The sequence below is a fragment of the Cervus elaphus genome, chromosome 22 (assembly GCF_910594005.1).
Source record: "Cervus elaphus chromosome 22, mCerEla1.1, whole genome shotgun sequence".
NCBI lineage: Eukaryota > Metazoa > Chordata > Mammalia > Artiodactyla > Cervidae > Cervus > Cervus elaphus.
In genome coordinates, this window is record NC_057836.1 from 33,233,842 (window position 1) to 33,250,832 (window position 16,991).

The window sequence follows — 16,991 nt, forward strand, 5'->3', positions numbered from 1 at the left end:
CTTCTCCTGCCTTAAATCTTTCCCAGCTTCAGGGTCTCTTCAAATGAGTCAGCTCTTCCATCAGGTGGCCAAAGTGTTGGAGTATCAGCTTCAGCATCAGTCCTTCCAGTGAATATTCAGGACTGATTTCCTTTAGGATGGGCTGGTTGGATCTCCTTTCAGTCCAAGGGAGTCGCAAGAGTCTTCTCCAACACCAGAGTTCAAAAGCATCAATTCTTTGGTGCTCAGGTTTCTTTATAGTCCATTTTTCACATCCATACATGACTACTAGAAAAACCACAGCTTTGACTAGATGGACCTTTGTTGGCAAAGTAATGTCTCTGCTTTTTAATATGCTGTCTAGTTTGGTCATAACTTTCCTTCCAAGGAGTCAGTGTCTCTTAATTTCATGGCTGCAGTCACCATCTGCAGTGATTTTTGAGCCCCCCAAAATAAAGTCTGTCACTGTTTCCACTATTTCTCCATCTATTTGTCATGAAGTGATGGGACCAGATGATTTGATCTTAGTTTTCTGAATGTTGATTATTAAGCCAACTTTTTCACTCTCCTCTTTCACTTTCATCAAGAGCCTCTTTAGTTCTTCTTCACTTTCTGCCATACGTGTGGTGTCATCTGAATATCTGAGTTTATTGATATTTCTTTTGGCAATCTTGATCCTAGTTTGTTCTGCATCCAGCCCAGCATTTCTCCTGATGTACTCTGAATATAAGTTAAATAAGCAGGGTGACAATATACAGCCTTGAATGTACTCTTTACCCTATTTGGAACCAGTCTGCTGTTCCATGTCCAGTTCTAACTGTTGCTTCCTGACCTGCATACAGATTTCTCAAGAGGCAGGTCAGGTGGTCTGGTATTCCCACCTCTTAAAGAATTTTCCAGTTTATTGTGATCCACACAGTCAAAGGCTTTGCCATAGTCAATAAAGTAGAAGTAGATGTTTTCCTGGAACTCTCTTGCTTTTTTGATGATCCAATGGAGGTTGGCAATTTGATCTCTGGTTCCTCTGCCTTTTCTAAATCCAGTTTGAACATCTGGAAGTTCAAAGTTCACATACTGTTGAAGCCTGGTTGGAGAATTTTGAGCATTACTTTGCTAGCATGTGAGATGAGTACAATTATGTGGTAGTTTGAGCATTCTTTGGCATTGCCTTTCTTTGGGATTGGAATGAAAACTGACCTTTCCCAGTCCTGTGGCCACTGCTGAGTTTTCCAAATTTGCTGGCATATTGAGTGCAGCACGTTCACAGCATCATCTTTCAGGATTTAAAATAGCTCAACTGGAATTCCATCACCTCCACTAGCTTTGTTCTTAGTGATGCTTCCTAAGACCCACTTGACTTGGCATTCCAGGATGTTTGGCAATCACACCATTGTGATTATCTGGGTCATAAAGATCTTTTTTTGTATAGTTCTTCTGTGTATTTTTGCCATCTCTTCTTGATATCTTCTGTTTCTATTAGGTCTATACCATTTCTGTCCTTTATTCCAGTCATAGGAATCAAAAATAACTATTTTCACTTAAAGCTCTGTAATCATATTGCATAAATACTAATAAAAGATTCACAGTTTCCAGAAGTGATACTTTGAGCAAATTACTGAACCTGTCGGTGTCCTTAGCTACAGAATAGAGAGAATAAAACCTGCTTCATAGAGTTGTATGAAGATTAAGTGTGAGTATTTCCACATAACACATTGCACAATGCCTGGCAGAGAATAAACGAATAAATGTTAGCTTCCTTCCCCTTTAATTACAAAGCTTCCTCCACCTCTAAATTTAGCCTATTTTGGCCAATCTTTACCTGCTTCTTTCTGACCCTTCCAAATATATTCTTTATTCCATCACTCCTTCCTCCAGAAAAAAAAATTTCTTTTTAATTACATGATTCCTCTGTTTTTATCATAAATTCCTTCTCATCTATTTGTTCCTTCTCCATGGCCTAATATATACTCTTTTCCCCATCCTAAAAATGATTTTCTTAAAGAGAAATTACCAAGTGGCAGAAAAGACAGAAAGCCTGTATAGGACAATGACCACAGAAGAAACTGGGATGATTGTTAAATATCCATCTCTAAAATATGCCAGACAGGTAGATTTTTTTTTCCTGCCTCAGGTAGTTTTATATTTATTCTAATAAAACTAAGTTGAAGAGAAACTTTTTTCTTGTTTAAACAATTCCCAAAACAATAAAATGATTAAAAGACTCACAATTCTTTTATAGCATTAGCACAATCCTGATACCAAGTCAAACAATGACAGTATCATGGTATACCACACACATACACTGTTACAGACCAAAACCACTTTTTAAAAAAGCAGATTCTACCAAGTACACCACAAGTGTGAATGAAAGAATAATCATATAGTATTCGATGCAAGGATGGAAAGCTGATTCAATACAAGAACATCTACTCCAGTAATTTTTTACTTAAAAAAAATAGACAAAAAGTGAAAACCCACAAGCAAGTTGCTATAAAGTCTTTGAAAACAGTGCCAACCATTCAAGATTTGTTTGGGGTAACTTAGGGAAAGAAGAAAACTGCCTTTTAAGGAATTTTATTTGTAACAAATAGTACTCAAACACGTAGTTCATAGTAAAATCATTGTATTATTTTTGTTGATCCTGCTTCCCTTATTTTTTGCTTCCTTTTCCTTTCCACCAACAACCATGTTTCCTGAAAGCTTGGCCCTGTCAACTTCCTCTCCCCACTCATCTCCTGTACAGTTTTCAATTCACTGCAGTTTTCTGCTCCTACCTTCTCACGGAAGCTCTTTTCCCAAAGGTGACTGAAACCTAATTTCCAAGTCCAGCGGGCGCTTCTCTGGCCTCATCCTTTTTAACCTCTGTTTAGCATTTAAGACCACCACACACAAATCCATCAGCTCTTGGCCCCCATGGAAGAGCTGGGAAGGCATCTTGGGCGACTCTGTTGCCTTTCTGCTTGGCTTTTCTCAGTCTCTCTGCCTCATCCTCCTCCATGGCTTCTTCACGTGGGGAATCCCCAAAGTCTATGCTTCCCCATTAATTCTTGTCCTGTGTGTGTGTGCTAAGTTGCTTCACTCATGTCCGATGCTTGGTGACCCTATGGATTGTAGCCCGCCAGGCTCCTCTGTCCATGGGATTCTCCAGGCAAGAATACTGGAGTGGGTTGCCATGCCCTCCTCCAGGGGATCTTTGCAACCCAGGAATCAAACCCATATCCCTTATGTCTCCTGCATTGCAGGCAGGTTCTTTAACACTAGCACCGCCTGGGAAGCCCCAATTCCTGCCCTACCCAAGGCATACAGATCAAAGTTAGAAAGGAATGACAAAACCAGAAAACTATTGATAACTAAGTAAACAGAAGACTGCACTCAGCAGCAGCAAAAAAACAAAACAAAACAAACAAACAAAGAAACATGGTTTTCAACATTCCAGGTTCCAGTGGGATGGATTTCTATACATGGATAATCTACTTATATTACTTTCAATATGTTTAATACTAATTTGCTCATTTTAAAAGGTTTTTTAATATTTAACTTAATGAATGTTTCTTCTGTTACTACTAGTTGCCTTACATATGTTGACATCTATAATGAATTAACCAATTTAAAGTAAAAATGTGTTTTCTAACTTCACATTGTCTTGATTTTTTTAAAGCTTTCACAACCTATTTAAAGATGGCTAGTGCTTTTACAATTATTAGGATATATCTGACTGTATTTAATAGAATTCGGTCATCATCTATTTATTGCTAGTGTCATGTGAAACATTGTTTTTAGAGTCAGCTTTAACATGTAAACTTCAACCAGATGCTACATAAATGAAACTGACTGACTTCACAATATAAAGTAACAACTTTAAGAAAGTGCTGAAGTTTAACTTGGAAATAAATTCTTTTCCATAATTTGTAACCAATAGTAGAATTAAACAAAAATATTGGAAGGAGAATTACCTAGGTGTCTTCACATTCCTCATTACATAGCCATCAGTCTCTCAGTATCGCCAGATCATTTTCTGCTGCTGTGTTTCCTCCACTAACACTGTAAAACCTGGAAACCCCTTTATATACTGTTTATAAATAACACCCCTCTCCATCCTCTACTTGTTCCTTTTGTGTGTGTGTGTGTATGTGTGTATGTATGTATGTATGTTCTGTGCAGAGTCTTAACCACTGGCCCACCAGGGGAAGGGTAGTCCCCTTCACTTCTTTTCTTTCCTCTGATATGTGTATCCTTGAATGTTATACCTTTTGGATAATTTAGGAAGTCCGTGCTACTCTTATTTGATACATGTTTCTCCCTTAAAGAAAATATAAATCAAAAACACAAACCTAAAGAACAAAATAGGGTATTATTCACTTTATAAAGAGATCCTTAACTTAAAAAAAACAAAAAAACAAAAAAACCCTGCCTACAGAATCCCAGTAAATAGTTATTTTCTCTAGTGCATGAAAAGCATAAATCAATTAAATCACATTATATTTACTCTAAACTCTTCCAAAATTGTGTCTGCCCACAATGCGGGAGACCCAGGTTCGATCCCTGGGTTAGGAAGATACCCTGGAGAAGGAAATGGCAACCCAGTCCAGTATTCTTGCCTGGAAAATCCCATGTACAGATAACCCTGGTAGGCTATAGTCCATGGGGTCGCAAAGAGTCGGACACAACTGAGCGACTTGACTTTCTTTCTTCCAAAATGGGATCTCTCTTGCAAAGTGGGCTGCTACTTGTCCTCATCAGATTGTGGCACCCCATGCAACACGGAATTGAAAATGAGGCACAGCAAGGTTTAAAGAAAGATTTCTTGACTCCAGCTGTGGCATCTGGGCTTCCCAGATGGCGCTAGTGGTGAAGAACTCACCTGCCAATGCAGGAGATCTAAGAGACCCATGTTAGACCCCTGGGTCGGGGAGATTACCCCGGAAGGTCAGCACCGGAATTCTCTCCAGTATGCTTCACTGGTGGCTCAGACAGTTAGAATCCACCTGTAAGGCGGGAGACCTGGGCTTGATCCCTGGGTTGGGAAGATTCTTGCCAGGGGGATCCCTGGGACAGAGGAGCCTGGCAGGCTACAGCCCATAAGGTCGCAAAGAGTCGGTTGTGACTGAAGCTACTTAGTATGTAGCATTTAGTTTTCTAGAGCCTGGGATTTCAAACATTTTAAAAGACGTGGAAATATTTCTCCAATAGAAATCTTGTGTGCATGCTCACTCACTCTGACTCGTTGATACCCCATGGACTGTAGCCCACCAGGTTCTTCTGTCCATAGGATTTCCCAGGCAAGAATACTAGAGTGGTTTGTCATTTCATTCTCCAGGCATCTTCCTGACCCAGGGACTGAACCCGCATCTCCTGCATTAGCATGCAGATTTTTTATCACTGAGCCATGAGGGAAGCCCGAGAGAAATCTTATAAGGGCACAATTTATAAAAGAGATCAAAGCGGTAGGCTACATCCTTTCCCCTTCCCTATACTAATTGGCCCCAGGGTCACATATAAAAAGCTTACAGCTTTCCTCAGATGAAACAATTGTACTAGACTATTGTCTCCTTACTGCTAAAGATCTGGCTACCAAAATCATAATCTTGCCACACACAGGGTCCCAATGTGCCCAGTTGGGAGTTCCTTGGGCACCACCCAGGAACATGCCTTGTTCTTTGTTTAAAATGGTACCCAGAACATGGGTCACACACAATAAATGGTCAGTGATGGCAACAATAACAATTTTTAAAATAATGAATAGATAAATCTCCCTGACACAGGAATGGTTTCCTTTTCCTCTGCCAGTGGTTCCGTCTGTGCCAGCGCTAACACACACCCCTTCCAGGAATGGCATTCAGCCATCCTGGCAACCAGAATTAGAGCAAAGAAAATATGAAATTTCTCTTCAAAACATAAGTGGAAAGATGAATGCAAAGCCAAGCAAAAAGTACCCAGATTCAACACGCACATTGTTAAATGTCATTTCATAGTAAGACACTTTATGAACATCAAGTGAACATGGACACGCATTAAATAGGGAGACTGGGAATGTCTGAACTATCACAAAGAATCAGCAAGTAAAGAAAGTCTAGAAGAACATACAAGTTAACCAGTTAACAACTGTTCCTTTCAGGGAATGAAGAGAGTAAAAATTGGGCAAATGGACAATGGGAATGGGGAAATATTCTTCATGGTACAAACTCTTTTTGTTTTTTGGTTTTTTTTTTTGATGACTTAGGTGCATTTTATTGGGTTTCATGGTACATACTTCTACACTTTTTGAATTCTGAATTGTGTGACTATCCAATAAATGCAATTAAGTAAATTGAAGTTTTCCCCAAATGAGAATTAAAAGATAATTCCAATAGACTATTCTGAATATCTTGTTAGTATAACAATACACTCTTTTGGTTTGGAGAAAAAATCAGCAGCAAGAGAATGTTTCATGTTAAGAATCTAGATTTAAGTCTAGCAGGCCTATCAGTCAGATACACGACTACTTCTACTTGAGATAATTCCTTCAAGAAAGAGGCCTCTATTGACTGAAACCAAGGAATTATGCCCTGATTATCAAAGAGAGATACAATGAGGAGAGGATACCAAATAGCCTGGTGAACTGATAGGGGTCTTCTAGCTACATACAGGTCAACCATCCATGGGACATGGGGGGAAAAAGTTGATGTCTTGCCTCAAATAAAACTTCAGAGAAGGAATTTCACAGCTGTGTCTTTGTAACAAAAAAAAAATTGTATATAAAAAGACAAATCATCAAAAGGGTTCTTAGATAAGAATAGTTAAAGCCTGATAAAAATGAAAAAAATAATTCTTTCAAAATAGGTATTTCAGTCAAATGTCAAGATCTCCAAAACACCTTGTCCAGTCATTGGATGCAAAGAATATTATGAATGAGGAAATGAGAACAAAGTACAATGACACCTAAGAGATACCATGGCTTATTAAGCTGAGTAAGAAAGAAAAATATTCAGGGAAAGACTGTGCTTTTGTGAGCTGTTGGGAGGTAGCTGGAATCATTAGCAAATAACTAAGCAGGTCTGCCTGGTCTTTGGGACCAACAGCCTTCCTCACTATAATTGGGAGAAGGAGGTAGCACTGTACATGATGTTTAATCAAGTGGAGGGTCATGCATGATACAGATTTTTGATGCTTCTCATGTCTTGCCTTCCTATACATGGCAGAGTGATACACTGCAATCAAGTATTAGTGTATGAAAGCATCTGTCAATAAAGAACCACACTAACTGGGTGCCTGATTGTGTATATTGTTGAAACAAGTGTTGTACAATGGTCAGGGCAGACAGACTTATCCCCACCTTTGAGCAGCTCATGGTCCTAGAAGAACAGACCCAGTAATAGGAATTCATGTTCACACGTCCACAGACAGCAGCTAAGATGACTGATATTTTGAAAACAAATGCTAGCTTCTGATCAATGTAAAATTAATAGGGGAATTCTGAAAGAACTTAAAATAATGTTAAGCCCATTTAAATCTATGTTTGGAGCTTGAGGTTACTTGACTTTTTTAAAGTCCAGTAATAGTTTTCAAACATCTTTAATGCTTAAATTTACAAAATGGATACTAGTATTTTTTAAAGCACATAAATAGCCATGGTTAAAACTAAATCTCTTTCATGCCATACGCTCTCAATCTGTCCAAAATAATATTTGGAATAATTATACCTAATTCAAGCTCATGGCTTTGAGGAGGTTGGTTACGTGTTAAAATGGTTTATCATTCTGCAGTTGACACAAACTTGTGTAGGTTCCTCCCACTTAAAGGAAGGGATCAGATACTGTATAAAAAGTCCCCCAACAGAGAAAGCAAATGATCCTTCTATTCATTATACAATGCTTTTTTAGATAAGTTTACAGAGAAAGTTGGATGGCATCATTGACTCAATGGATATGAGTTTGAACAAACTCTGGGAGACAGTGAAGGACAGGGAAGCCTGGTGTGCTGCAGTCCATGGGGTCACAAAGAGTCAGATACAACTAAGTGACTGAACAACAACAGTAAAGCCTTATTTACAGAAGAAGCAGTGAAAAGAGAGGTGAATTTTCATCTGTGCATCCTACGTTCAAGGAGGTAAAAGAAAGAAATAGCCAGGCTATACTCATCAGAACAGTACGAAGATAAAGTTAAAAGAGGAGACAAAAACAATCCTATAAAGAAGAAATAATAAAAAATCACAATGAAAGAAAATGTGAAAATAAAATATATTGAGAGAAATGAGGGGCAAGATAGTTTTAAAGGGCAGTTATATTGTGAGTAAACATAACTAAAATACCTGAAATATCATTTTGGAATGTTTCCCCCTATGGAGATAATCAGGGATTTCCCACAGCCCTCTTTAAACAAATTAACATTAAGACTTAAGTGTTTCTTCCTGGTTCAGTTTTGGAAAGTTATACTTTTCTAAGAATTTGTCCATTTCTTCCAAGTTGTCCATTTTATTGGCATAGAGCTGCTGGTAGTAGTCTCTTATGAGTCCTTTGTATTTCAGTGTTGTCTGTTGTGATCTCTCCATTTTCATTTCTAATTTTGTTAATTTGGTTCTTCTCCCTTTGTTTCTTAATGAGTCTTGCTAATGGTTTGCCAATTTTGTTTATTTTTTCAAAAAACCAACTTTTAGCTTTGTTGATTTTTGCTATGGTCTCTTCAGTTTCTTTTGCATTTATTTCTGCCCTAATTTTTAAGATTTCTTTCCTTCTACTAACCCTGGGGTTCTTCATTTCTTCCTTCTCTAGTTGCTTTAGGAGAAGGCAAGGGTGGGATGTTTCGAGAGAACAGCATCGAAACATGTATATTATCTATAGTGAAACAGATCACCAGCCCAGGTTGGATGCATGAGACAAGTGCTCGGGCCTGGTACACTGAGAAGACCCAGAGGGAGCGGGTAGAGAGGGAGGTGGGAGGGGGGATCGGGATGGGGAATACATGTAAATCCATGGCTGACTCATGTCAATGTGTGACAAAACCCACTACAATATTGTAAAGTAATTAGCCTCCAACTAATAAAAATAAATGAAAAAAAAAAAAAAAAGCACACAGGAAAGGTCACTTGATGATGGCCAAAAAACTTGAACAACGTGTGTACATCAAGTAAGTCAAGTGTTCTCCATCATTCAGGCACGTGGGAAGCTACCCAATGAGGAGCCCAGACAACTGGAAAACACCGGTGATAACTGCACGGCATCAATTCCTCAATGTTAAGAGGACTGGTCTTCCTCTTTCACAGACAAGTCTTCTTCTGATAATATCTGAGATAACACTGTCTCAGCTTTGTCATTGCTTATAAAGTTTATTCACTTTGAAATTAAAATACTTGTCACATGGATTAAAAAAAAAGACTTAAGTGTTCACTTACACAAACTTCAAATGCAGTTTACTGCATGATTATGATCTTTTAAAGTTGCATTTTAAATTTCATTGCAAATGCATATCAACTCATATGTACTTTTATTAGTATTTTGTTGTTTAAAGCAACAAAAATAAATGGCATCCAAGTGAAAGCAACTTTCATAAATTATCTTCAATCAATGCTCAGTTAGCAAAACTAACTTTCTCTCATCACTACTGAGCAACACAGGCAAACGTCGAGTACCATGTGCAGATATGGGTACACTTTTTTTTTCTAATTTCGTGTTTTACATAATTTCAGAAAATAGCTTGTAAATATTTCATTTGTGATTTGAGGTATTAATATGATGACACTAGAGTTACATGATGCAGCCAACAGCAGGGAACATTATGCTGGTGTAAAATCTAAAAAATAATAGCAGCCTTAATTGTTCTACTGACTTTAAATTTTTTATAAAGAGAATGCCACACGAAATAAGCCTTGCTGTTTTCTTCCATATTCTAAAATGCACCAGTCTTTCAAGTACATTCTCTGAGCAGAATTTCTGTGTTGTGATTGCCATGCCTTTGCAGCTCTGCAAAGCAAGGTAAGATAGCTTAGCATAGCTTTTATCTGCAAGGATTCCCCGAGGCAGTTTCTGTAAAAGGGTTAATGACAGATGTTTCCATTAAATCTGACCTACCTCTTAATTTTGCCATTGCCTGATAATATCCTGGCTTTGTGCTTATTTGCATGGGCAAATGGAGTCACTCCATAACAAGTAACACACCGCCCTCATTGAAACAAAAGGTCAATTCATTTTAAACCAATGTGCACAATATTTTTTGTAGTTGCAGTGAAAAAAGAAAAAAATCCCTCTCATACAATGCTACTATTTACAAAGAATTAAAAGCTCTGTTTTCTAAACCCCTGGACACAATGTACATCTGTAGGCAGAAGCCAGTACTACCAATAGAAATCAATATATATCCTTGTAGGTAACCTACTTGAAAAATCGCTTCTGTTTCAAGGATGTTCCTCTTATTTTTACACTAAATACAACTGGGGCACAGTACATTTTCTTTGCTGAGAAATTAGTTGAAAACTCCAAAATGCTAGCAGCACTTTGTTGTTTACTGAATGTTATTACTTTTGTAAAGAAAAAAAAAAAATTCTGTAAATATAGAGGGAATAGTTATTGTCTTATGTTGGTTAAAAGATATAAGCTTTTTAGCCTTTAGGCTGCCAGTCCAAATGCTACACTTTAGAAAGTGGCCAAAGTATTTTACCACATGGAAAGAGTACATGACCTTGAACCTTGACCAGGTTGCTGTTATAAACTCCTTAAAAAAGTCAATAAATAAAGGTGGTTTAAACAGCTTTGTCTAAGGCTCTGTTCAAGTCACTTCTTCTGGTGGGAGGATCAAATAATGTGAAGACAAATGTCAAAGAGCCTTTCATGATTCTTGTGAGAATATATGTCAAATATGTGCTTCCTTTTTGAATAGTCTATAACCAAGACTCAAGAAACACTGCATTAATCTAACTAGGCTGTTTCACTTTATTGTAACATTTAAGGAGTTTAAAATTATCACTCGCTACAGAAGTACTCTCTGTAATTATATACAATGTTTTATACATATATATACAAATACTATATGCATATCATATTTATCATTATAGTCTAATCTCTAAGACATTTAAATATTGAAATTCTGGCATTAAATTGCACCTTATTCTGAAATCAGCTCTCCTGTGTGATATTGATAGTAAATCCATATTCAAAACACTCCCATATTACCGAAATCTTTAATTATCTTAAAAGGAAATGGGCTAGATTGGTGGTTGGAAGAGTGATCTTGCTAAGTAGCTTATTTTCTTCCTCTCAGATAAATAAAGCCCACATTTGGCACTGAGGCATTGCAAATCACTGAAACAATGTAGAAAACTCTACTTACCTAGTTCAAAGTTTGATTTTTAGTGGATTTGCTAAAGAAAATTCTATTATCACCATGCTGCCTTAAATTTATTTGAAAATGAGGTAGACATGTTAGGAAAGCTGGATGGACTCCTTAGGAGCCCAACAAGGAGTCTTCTCTGCTGGCCTCTGCACCTGGGGAGGGGGCATGCCATATCTTCCCACAGACTTCTGGTATCTGATTCCCAGCCTCACCCTAAAATCTGGATTCACCTATAAATTTCAAGGAAAAGGAACCACATCTTGCCTGCTAATTTTCTATGAGAGGTCTTTCAAGATACAGCCATAATCAAAAGTACAGAAAAATAATAAATGAAATCAACAAATATCTACATTGTATACACAAAGTTCTAAGTACTGTGAAACATCAGTAGGGGAAAAAAATGTGGTTCCCCCCCTTTTTTAAATTTTCATTTTATATTGGAGTAGAATTAATCTGGGGGTTTCCCTGGTAGCTCAGACAGTAAAGAATGTGCATGCAATGCAGGAGATCCAGGTTTAATCCCTGGGTCGGGAAGGTGCCCCAGAGAAGAAAATGGCAACCACTCCAATGTTCTTGTCTGGAGAATTCCATGGTCAGAGGATTCTGGTGGGCTAGTCCATGGGGTCGCAGAGTCAGACATGACTGAGCGACTAACATTTTCACAATTCAGTTAATCTACAATATTGTGTTAATTTCAGGTGCACAACAAATGTGGTTCCCTTTCTGTACAAACTTACTGCTTCATCAAGCAATAGTAAAAGAGTTAATCATATCAGACTACAAAAGTAATATCGAAAATATTAAAAAAATAATAAATTAAATGTATGGAATTGGCGATGCTGAGTAATGGAAGAAATGTGAAGTTTTAATCAGGTGATGGCTTGGGTTTATTAATCCATTTTTTTACGTAGAGTAAATCAGCAAATAAACATGAAGTCAGAACAGCTGATGATTTAAATTAGTTTTGTGGTAAATAAAACAACAAAACAAAACACTATAATACTGGCTACCATGTACTGAGCACTTAAAAGTGTTAGGAACTATGCAGAACACTCTACATTCACTGATGCCACTTAATCTTCACAGTTTTACCCTATGAAGTAGATACAATTATTATCCTCATTTGACAGGTAATGAAACAAGACTTGATAAGATTACATTGCTCCTCAAAGCACAGTTCTAGTAAGTGGTAGGTGGAGTCAGAATCACATCTACACCTTTTACCTCTAGTCTTATACTCTCAACCTTGTTATGTGTCTTGTGGGTACATGGGCATTGGCATCACACAGATGGGGTTATAGTCCATATCCTCCCATATATTTGCTCTGTGACCTTGGGCAATGTTCTTATATTTGTAAACAAGAAAAAATGATACCGCTATGATGTCATGGAGATTAATTATTTTGACCTGCCTGGCAACTTCACATTAAATTTCCGCCCCCCCCCCCCCTTGTGGGAAACAACTGGTCCCTCATTCTCAAACCATGCCCTGGCCAAAAAAAAAAAAAAAAAAGCATTTTATTTTTTCAACCACAAAAATGGGTTCAGGTATGGATGGACTCAATATACAGGCAGAACCAACAGATGACCTATGTGGGACTTCTGATAGAATTATGAGGAAAGAAGCTTTAACTTTTTAACTTTTTAGGTAATATGCACAAAAGCCTGTCTAAAACTGAAGCCAACACAGAGAAAAGCAAAGAAAGATGAGAGATAAGGAGAGCACATAAACCTTGAAATGACCATGCCTAAAGCTAGGCAGTTTCTGAAACACTCACTTATGTGAACTAACAACACTCCCTTTCCTTCAAGCATATTTGAAATAGGTTTCTGTCACCTACAACCAGCTCAGGGTAATAAATCACCTCACAGAGACAATGTATGTGAAGAACTTAAGATACTTGCAATTAGCAAGTACTCAGTGAAGGCTGAGCTTTCTGGGTGGTGCTAGTGGTAAAGAACACACCCGTCAATGTAGGAGATGCAGGCTTGATCCCTGGGGCGCAGGGCAACCCACTCCAGTATTCTTGCCTGGAGAATCCCACGGACAGAGGAGCCTGGCAGGCTGCCCTCCATAGGGTCGCAGAGAGTCAGATACAACTAAGTGACTTAGCACACATGCACAGTGAAGGTTGGATGTTTTCTTTGTCCTTTTAGTTATTACTATTGTTAGGTTTCCTTACCAAAACTGAATATCTTGAATGAAAACCAAGGCTGGAGTAAAAAAAAATCACCATGGTTCAGTTTCCCTGTATCAGGTATAAGCAAGTAATAGAGGGATAACTTCTAAGAAGTACTAAACATTAAGGAAAAGCTATGACAAGCCAGGTGGTACAGTGTTAAAGAATCTGTTTGCAAGTGCAGGAGATGCAAGAGACTTATGTTTGATTGTTGGGTCAGGAAGATCCCCTGGAGGAGGAAATGGCAACCCACTCCAGTGTTCTTGCCTGGAAAATTCCAAGGACAGAGGAGCCTGGCGGGCTACAGTCCATGAGGTCGCAAAGAGCTGGACATGACTTAGTGACTGAACAACAATATCAAGTATTACGGTTAACACCAAAAGTCAGCTTGTCTTGCTTTCCAATCTGGGTTAGTATTTCCAACTGGCCTCACTGTGCCTGCAGAGGAGCCAGAACCAGTTATCAGCGTGCCCACGCTGTAGTCGTAACACTCAGTCTCACATCCAAATGATTATCCAGATAGAAATAACATTTTATAAACACCAAGACACCACTTCATCATGCTACTACTGCACTGTCAACAACAACTTTTGTGCAAAACTCTAAACAGGGACTTTTTTGCAAAAAGCTAAGCAATTTGGTCCTAAGAAAGGTATTCGGTGTCACCCAAAAGTCTAAGATCAGTAATTAGGTCCCTTGTAATAACTGAATCACTTGAGGTTTATATGGTTGCCATATACCCATTGCATCAACCTGACAGAAAAGAAACTTTCTTTCTTATGCTCCCTTCTTTGAGCAGGCTTTACTTATAATGTAAGAAGCAAGAATGGTTCCAGAGGAACTGTTACGAACTGCTGCGTCAATCATGTGAACATTAAAACACGGCTTGCTACTCATTACTATATAAAGTATTCTCTTGCTCTGTGGAAAATGGTTTCAAATAATTGTTGTGTTCGAACGGGAGTTTTGTTCTTTTTTAATATAGCAGTTTGAGAGAGAAAAAAACTTCAAGATATATTCAAGAAGCAAACCAATATTGTAACAGTTGAATCAACTAATTTTCATCAAATGACATCCTCACATGTGCACCAAGTCATACATCATAGGCTTCTAAACTCAAAAGATAGACTCACTTCCTGACTGTGCAGTTGGTAAACTGATGTGAAACAGCAACAAAAAAGGGAAAAGTGACTAACTTGACCTGCCTGAGCAAAGAAAATTTTTCTCTGACTCTGAAATGCTTTTTTTTTTTCTTCCAGGCTTCTCTATTGCATAGCTAAGAAGCATTGAGTGGAATCAAGCCTGAAAAGATCTTCACCTTTAGTTCTGAGTTCTCCTTCTGGTTTTAGCACAGTTGATCTTCAACATTGTTACCTTGTGGTCTGTGCTAAAGAATGCTAGATGATGTCAGAGTAAGGCAGATAATTACAGAAAAGAAACTAACTGGACGACTGATTAAATATCAATGGCTTTAAATGTTTCTGAGTGACAGAAACTGATGAGTATTCTATAAAGTTTGAAATTCAAGTCCACAAAGACCTATCTCCTGAGTATACAGACCAGAGCTCTTCAACTATGGTTTCTCTGTAAGAAAAAGTAGAAGAATGGGAACCGTATGGCAGCTTCCTCAAGACAAGGCCCTGAAGAGTTAAGAGCTTGCCAGTGAGCCACCCGCAGAAAATTCTACTCCTTACATGAAGCACCAGCTAAGTTATAGGAAAATAAGTGAACAAAATATCCAGGCTAGCAATTCATTCAAAGAAATTCTGAGACTCAGAAAATGAACAGAGAATTATGAGATGCGAGGCTGCCAATCTTTTGTACAGTGGCCCTAGGCAAGTTATTTTGCATTTCACTTTCTTCAGCTCTGGACTGATGTCACCACAGCGATGACTGATAATAAAAACATCCTCACAACAACTCCTAGGAATAATATTGTGAGAACTAATGTGTGTACAGTGATTTAAGGATGAGGGAAGAGAGGCACAATGTTATACTATTATAAAGTGCTTTATCAACCAGTCTATTACATAATGTGTTATAATGTACCGTGTGCCCATGGAAACATGAAATCATGCACAATTCCTAAGTACTGCCAGATGCGTAGCTATAACAAATTTCAACCCTTCCTGAAGAATTCACCCACACACTCACTTCTCCAACCAGTATTTCCACTGGTAACTGTCAGAATTGAGAAATCATAGAAAAGACCCGTATTCACGCCTCCGCAGTCATTACATATAGTTTGCTTCATATTTGGGTAGGGAACATGTCTCATTCATGATTTTACACTAGTGACTTGGCCCGCTCTGGTATACAATTAGTGCTCAGTAAATGTTTATTGAATGAATGAATGAACAGACAAGTAACAGTTAGACACAGTAAATCAAAAAATAAACTTCAGCAATGGCACTACTTAGACTAAGAAGAGTCTCTAATGTGAGAAACATTTCAAGCGGAGGTGGTCAAAGTTTGGCTCCCTCCCAGCAAGTCTATATGTTATTTCCTAGTATTAGTTCATGTGTCAGTTGTCATAAGTTTCTGGAATGTACAAGTAATCCTATTTACAAGAGATCCTTGCCATTTTCAATGGAGCCATCTGGCTTTACTTAAGGATACTGAATGAGTTCATTTTTCAGTGGCTAGGAACATGGTACTAACAACCTGCACACAGACTGAAGAATTTCTGAATATTATGATATACCTGTGAGAGGTAAAGAAATACTCAATTCTAAACTCATATTCACAAGGCACACAAATGCAGTGAAGTGGGGGAAAAAAAAAAAACTCCGTACGTAGAATCAGAGGATCGAGCTCTGCCACATCCTTGCTCTACATAACCAGAAATTGGCCAACATAACTCAGTTTTCCCTGGGCCTCTGTTTTCATCTGTAATGACAACTATGTGTAATTTTAAAAAAACTCATGCATCCAGGATCAATGTGGCAATGTAGTAATATATAAGTATATAAATAGTAGATAAATGGAAAATGCCACAAGATAGCATGACAACTAGTTATAAAATGGCAGAGAAGTCTAGGATGGTATATATAAACTGTGAGATCATTGAGCTCAGGGTCCATGACTTACTCATCTCCACAGTGCTTGTACCTAGCACATGGCCTAGAAAAGCTGAATGCATCACCAATGTCAGCTGCTGAGTTGGAGGCACCAACAAGAAAGATATATTCAATTCTCAGAGGGGCCCTTCCAAGCCCCCCTCTGATAAACTCTCTAATATGGCATTTTTCAAACTGTGGTCCTCCCACAGCCAGCACTAGAGTTGGCTAGTTTGTTTGTTAAAATTACAGGCTCCCAAACCTCATCCAAAGAGATTGTAATGCAATATTTCAAGCACTTGAGATAACTCTTGTATACACTGGGATAGTATGTTTTAAATTTACTTTTGAAAATCCAGTAGCTATGGCACAAGATCAGTTCCAATGAAAGTTGTGTGCTCTTAACTCATATGTTTTATATATCCAGCTTTTTATAGTTTACAAACTGCTTTTAAATACATAAAAGTATAAC

At 38.0% G+C, this 16,991-nt stretch overlaps 1 protein-coding gene across 10 annotated transcripts in view; it reads right to left on the minus strand.

Moving 5' to 3' along the window:
* SOX5 (SRY-box transcription factor 5) overlaps positions 1-16,991 on the minus strand; it is a 1,103,086-nt gene that overhangs the window by 545,535 nt on the left and 540,560 nt on the right. The window lies entirely within an intron of this gene.